The 6,689-nt window shown below is 46.7% G+C and overlaps 1 protein-coding gene across 1 annotated transcript in view; it reads left to right on the forward strand.

The window, feature by feature from the left end:
- Positions 1-6,689, forward strand: part of CHSY1 (chondroitin sulfate synthase 1) — a 120,732-nt gene that overhangs the window by 22,976 nt on the left and 91,067 nt on the right. The window lies entirely within an intron of this gene.

Here is a 6,689-nt window from a genome sequence, read left to right on the forward strand (position 1 = left end):
GAAAGAGTGGGTTTGGGGCAAATGCCTTAAATATAGAGGTCCTCATGGCAACCGTCTGCAGAACAGTCCTCGCGCGGTCTGCCTTGAGTCTCAACTACAAAGGTAGGCTGTAAATAAATGTTTACTTAGATATAAGCCCTAGTTTATTCAGTAGCTAGATAAACACAAGATTGCTGCCTTGGCTTCTGTTGATCCTTAACCTTGACGCAGCCTCAGGTTTTGCCACATTTTTCTTTTCGTGCAAGGCTTGATTTAATCTCACGTACAGCTTTGATCAGCTGTTCCCAAAAGTACAGTGGCCACTGTTTCTGTGTCCCACCAGCCTTTGTTTCAGCCTGTGATGTTTTTACACTGAGCACAAATGAACCTGATTATTTCTTGGAAAGCATCTTGAGCTACGGTCAGGCGTTGCAGGTGGGGCTTCCAGCAAGCTCTTTGCTGACAATACCTTTTCCTTTTTTGGCATCTGCCCCTTTCAAGATACTGGAAGAGCTCTGTGAAACTCAAAAGCTCACTTGCTGCTTTTGATTGTTAGTGGGTGCTAACAGAATTATTATGAAGTGTTTCTGCTTCTTGTACTCCCCGTGGTTTCTAACCAGGGCTGAATGTGGTTCATAGCTGCCTGGTAATTACAGTGCCGACAAAGGGACGTAATTTCAGCAGTTGTGCACTCTGCGCAAGTGCACGCACTGCATTTTTTTTTAACACACACAGACACAACCCTCCTTTAAACCGGGCTTAAGGAAAAAACGATCTTCTGATTTAGAGCAGCCACCCTATCTGTACAGCATTAATTGGCTAGCTCATGTGTCAGCCGTGAAGCCATTCTCTCTAGCACATTCCCCCTGCTTTCAGGAGGGATGTACAAGCATTGGTTCATTAACTGTGTGTGACCCACTCCTTTTCAGAGCTGTTATTAACATTGTTTTAAAATGCGTTGAGGAGAGAATCCTAAGAAATGAGTACTGAAAAAATACCGATGTGAGTAACCATGCCCTTTACTTGGGAGAAACAAGAGGGAACCTAAAAACCATGTGGACAGACACCCTGCCATGGGGTGTGGGTGTGGGTGAGAAGTAAGGATCTGTAGATACCTCTGCTGTGTTGTTGCTAGTGTTGACCTTTAAAACCCTATATGGTGTACCTTAAGGACTGCCTGCGGTGGCTCAAGTGGTTAAGACGCTGAACTGCAGGCTGTGGAAGGTCAGTAGTTCAGCAGTTCGAGACCCGGGTGCCGCATGATGGAGTGGGCTCCCATCTCTAGTTCCAGCTCCTGCCAACCTAGCAGTTTGAAAGCAAGAAATTGCAAGTAGATAAATAGGTACCACTACGGTGGGAAGGTAACAGCGTTCCGTGCACCTTGGTGTTTAGTCATGCCGGCCACATGACCACGGAAACGTCTTTGGACAGCGCTGGCTCTTCGGCTTTGAAATGGAGACGAGCACCGCAACCCTAGAGTCAGATTCGACTGGCTTTCGGGCAAGGGAACCTTTACCTTTACGGACTGCCTGCATCCATATGAATGAGGTTAGATGGTGGCAACCCAAGAGAGGGCCTTCTCTGTTATTTTGTGGAACTCCCCCCCCCCCAGAAGACTTCTCTGCCCCCCTCCAACATGGTCTTCCGCCAGCAGGTGAAGTCTTTTTTGTTTTTTCATGCATTCCCTCAACGACCTCTCCTGCCCTGTATTTTAATTGCTGGATCTGTGGTTGTTGTTTTCTTTTCGTTGGTTTTTGTGATAATCTTTAAAATGCTCTACTTTTAATTGTTAACTGCCTGGGGGGCCCTGATTGGGCAGAAAGAGAGAACCTGTATTCTGCAAATAAATAAATATGGGAGTAAACCCTCCACTGCAGAAAAATCTGTACTTGCTTCTGCTTAAAGGTACTCAGCTTATGTGAAAAGGTTTGGACAGCCATGTGAGCACAAAGGCATTAGTTGAACCTTCTTGGAACATTCCTGCAAATAAGCCTGAGGAAAGGCTTCTTGATTTGGGCAGACATAATGCTTAAATTGGGGACTGGCATTTAGAAGTGAGGTGTGCTGACAATCTGGAATTGGTTAAACAGTGTTTCCTGCCTGCCTCTGGGGTGATGCAAACAGATGGCGGCTAATCAAGGCTGCAGAAATGTAACCCCGGTGCAAAAATGCAAACCCATAATATTACTAGCCAGCATCACATCACCATTGGGAGGCTTCCCTCCACAACAGTAGCTTTTCCTTTTTGTTATATAAAAAGGATGGTGCAGCTGTACTTTCAAGACAGCCTTTTGTATTTGCTCTGCTGCATTGCTTTAAAGCCTTGATATCTTTGACCTTGTTCTTAATCGGTCCTTTGTGGAAATAATAGCATGGAGGAGAGGGGTGGGCTTGATTTGTCTATGGTGTCGATGACCAGGAGAAGCAGAAACTGCTGGAGCGTGGCCCAGTTTTCCGGAGAGGATACAGTGTTAATCTGCTTCCAGTTAGTTAGGTGACCTCTCATAAGGAGTTAAGATGTTGGCTGTCGCATCTAAGAGGACATCCACGTAGGGCGGAAAATGGCAGTTGAATAGCCTGTGAGTAAAAGTGGCAGGGTCCTGTTGTAGATTGCCCAGGGTTGTCCAGTCTCATCAGATCTCGGGAGCTAAGCAAAGTCAGTCCTGGGTCCTAGTCAGAAGCAGGCAACGGCAAAGCCACCTCTGTTCGTATCTGTCCTTCATCCTTGGAATTCAGGGAGTTGTAAATCAGGATTTTCTGTCTACAGGTATCCCTTTTCAATGGGGGAAGGGAGATATCGTCCCAGGCCTGACCTGTGGAGGGAGCCACATCAACACGAGCCTGCTTTGCGGAGAGGGCGGGTGGTATAAATGTGACTATAAATAAATAAATACATTTATTTTATTAATTTGTACCTCATTGGTACCCTGCCTTTCTCCCCACTGGGGATCCAAAGGGGCTAATGTCGTTCTTCTCCATTTGATCCTCATCAGGGATACATTGATATAATCCTTACATGATTTCAGTAGTCTCTCTCTCTCTCTCTCTCTCTCTCTCTCTCTCTCTCTCTCTCCCCCCTCCCCCCCATAGTGTAACAAAGCAGAGCACAGAGAGAGGCCACCTCTGCATGGCCTCCATCATAAGCAGGGGTCATTTCCTGCCGGAGCGGTGCTCTAGCAGTAAGGAGCCCAGGCCCCCCCGCCCCCCTGAGGGGGGAAAATTAAATGCCTGGCTTCCCAGCCCGATCTTGAAGATGGCCCCATAGAATACAACGCAAAGATCGTCCTGCCCCTGCGGCGCAACTCTAGAGAGAAGAGGTTTAAACTTTAAACCCCTTCTCTCTTCACTCCCCCCCCGCCTTGGCAGGCCTGCTGGGGAAGAGAAGGGGAGGCTTTTGAAGATGCCTTCCCCTTCTGACACACTTTCGCTTCCCCTTCTGACACACTTCCGGTGATGTCGGGGGGCGTGGCATATGCTAATGAGTTATAGGTATGCTAATGAGCTCCTGCATCTCTTTTTCTACAAAATGACCCCTGCTCATAAGTCATGATATTTTGCTGATTCAGTATGTCACACGAGCCCAACCAAGAAAGGGAACTCAGAGTATAGCTTTTTATCTGTCTCGTTGTGCGGGTTGGGTTTTGTTCTCCACTTTCCCGCTTCAGTTTCATCTTCCTAAGAACTCTGTGATTCACTCAGGCTGAGAGATCCGTCACTGGCTCAAGGTCAGCTGGTGACCTTCGCAGTGGAGTGTGCATTTGAATCCAAGTCAGAGGTTGTTTCTGCCCAGGGTTGTGCTCCAATTGGCTGCTCGTGCATTTCCAGTGGCAGCCTGGAAATTGCGCTGTCCCATCCTGCCCACCATTTCCCCCCCCCATCCCAGCCCCCAGCAAGTGTTTTTGCCAGGCTGACTTTTTTTATTACAGGCAGCAACTAGAATTTCACTGTAGTGCTAAAACTCCATTGAAACTTGTTATAACGCTGTAGCGACATACCTTTTGGTGACGGTGAAAAGTGCTATGAAATTGGTGCCCGTTTATGGCGATCAAATAGGGTTTTCAATGCAAGAGATGAACACAGGTGGTTTGCCATTGCCTGACTCTTGTGTAGTGACCCTGGACTTTCTTAGTGGTCTCCCTGCTTAGCTTCTAAGTTCTGATGAGATCGGGCTAGACTGGGCCATCCAGGCCAGGAGGATAGACCTATTACTGTTGATTAAAAATACCCGCTACTGGTGGTGAAGGGGAGTGGCACCCGCTGTGGACAGGAAGTTGCGGAAATTCATGCCTTCCCTGGGTATCTCCTATCTGATGCCTAATGTATCCGTTCACCGTTTTCTTTGGTCTTTTTACCTGCCACCAATGTTCCCTCTAAGCTGTGGAGTCTTGGGAGCAAAAAATCTACTTTGTGAGCGACTGGCATTGAAGTTGTGAGCGAGCCATTTGGCTGCTGCATAAAGTAGTTTGCTCTGGAGCCCTCCTTCCTGAGCGAAGACAAAAATGTGTGAGCCGGAGGCTAAAAAACTGTGAGCTAGCTCACACCAACTCAGCTTAGAGGGAACACTGCCTGCCACCCCTTTTGTTTGTAGTAGACATCTAGTTTGGTGTAGTGGTTAAGTGCGCGGACTCTAATCTGGGAGAACCGGGTTTGATTCCCCACTCCTCCACTTGCACCTGGGTGGATGACCTTGGGCAAGCCATAGTTCCGATAAGTGCTGCTCTTGAAAAAAGAGCAGTTTCTGTCAGAGCTCTCTCAGCCCCACCTACCTCACAGGGTGTCTGTTGTGGGGAGGGGAAGGGAAAGGAGTCTGTAAGCCGCTCTGAGACGCCTTTGGGTTGTGAAGGGTGGGGTATAAATCCAATCTCTTCTTCTTCTTTATAATTCTCTTAGTATCCCAGTTTATTGCTGCAATTTTTTTTCTGGCTGAATTCAATGCTTTACTGAGTGCAGAACTCTTTGGAAGATTAGCTGACATTCTACCTAAGCAAAGCTTCCTCCCTGTGGTTCCTGAACTCCAGAAACCATCCAGCATTTTTTTCTTCTTGCAGGATTTATATGGAATCCAGAGCACCTCTGCTCTTAGTGTCTCTTCCAAGTCTCTCTAGAGAGATTAGCATCTCCTTAACCAGGCAATGACAGAGATGTCAGTTGACAGGTGACAAATATATATTTGTGGCCCTGAGAGTTTGAGGTAGTTATCTAAACTCAGTTTGATCGTTACCTTGGAATCTTCGCCTTCTACCTAACTTGAGATACTGCTTAACTTTTTAGGCTTGCTGAAGACGTGTTAGTTCCAGGTAAAGATACCTTTACACATTTGTCACCTATTTTGTCATATTATTTTACTGTTCTATCCCCCCTTAATTAAATCAAAACAGCTGTTGACCTTATAACCAGGGGTCGTTTCGTAGAAAAAGAGCTAGGGGAAACTCATTAGCATAACTCATTAGCATATGCCACACACCCTGACATCACCGGAAGTGTGTCATAAGGCCACACACCCTGACATCACCGGAAGTGTGTCATAAGGCCACACACCCCGCCCCCAGCCGGCCTTGCCTACCATTCTAGTGTATTTGAAAAAGTGTGCATGCACACGAAAGCCCATACCTTGAATCAACCTTTGTTGGTCTTAAAGGGGCCACCAGACTCTAAATTTGAAGAGGGTTTCATCTGAGGGTTTTGGTTTTACATTTTATTCTATTTTACTGAAAATTCTCCATTTTGTGCAATTTTGTTTTGTCTAAAGACCTATATAGAGACACCTGTAAAGAAATGGTGGGAACTGTGAGCTCACCACCTTCCCTTCTTCTACATTCCTCATACCTAGTCTTCCAGGAAAGGTCTACCCAAGGAGGTTTATGGAAAATCACAGTGGAACAGACTGGCAGAAGCATGATGATGTAATGTGGAAGACATAATGCAATCTACTGCAGTTTGGGGAGTAATGTGGCACAAGAGCTGTGTGCGGAATCAGCCCCTGTGTAACACTGTGCCCGCTCCTCTATACTGTCTTTGTAGAAGCAGAGAACAACTAGGGCTGTACACACAGGGCAGGCCATACAGTATGGTGGATTACTGTTTTCCTGGCATAATGATGTGGAATTCTCTGTTTTCTTGCTAGGATTTCCCCTTTAAAACAAGGGAAGCTGCGGCTTGCCTTTCTTTTAATTATGACTGGGCTTATTCTCCCTCCCGTCGAGTTATTAAATAACGAAAGTAGCTTCCTGTTCCATTTTGTGCAACACTAAAGCCTGCCGGGTGTCTTCGCGGCATGTACTTGTCAAACTGAAAAAAAACTAAAAAGATCCAAAAATTGTTTCTGAAAAGAGAACGGAAACCACGGGCTTGCCGAGAAGGTGCTCAAAATAAACTTTTGGGCAGACTGTATAGGGACTGGTGGTAGCAATGCACGTCTCCACCTTGAGCAAGCATGGTTATTGCCGTCCTGTGATGGCCCCGGGTAACGTAAAACCCCTTGGCTAAATTTGGAACTGGCTTGGCTTTGTCGGTGAACAGTGGGGAAAAGCTTGACTGTGGTTCAGTGGCAGAGCATCTGCTTGGCATGTAAGAGGTCGCCGGTTCAATCTCTGGCATCTCCAGTTAATCAGATAGTAGGCGATGGGTGAGTCTTCAGCCTGAGGCCCGGAGAGCCACTGCCAGTCTGAGTGGAAAATACTGACCTTGGTGGACCAGTTGTCTGATTATGT

The sequence above is a fragment of the Gekko japonicus genome, unplaced genomic scaffold (genome assembly GCF_001447785.1).
Source record: "Gekko japonicus isolate JY-2015 unplaced genomic scaffold, Gekko_japonicus_V1.1 scaffold924, whole genome shotgun sequence".
Taxonomy (NCBI): Eukaryota; Metazoa; Chordata; class Lepidosauria; order Squamata; family Gekkonidae; genus Gekko; species Gekko japonicus.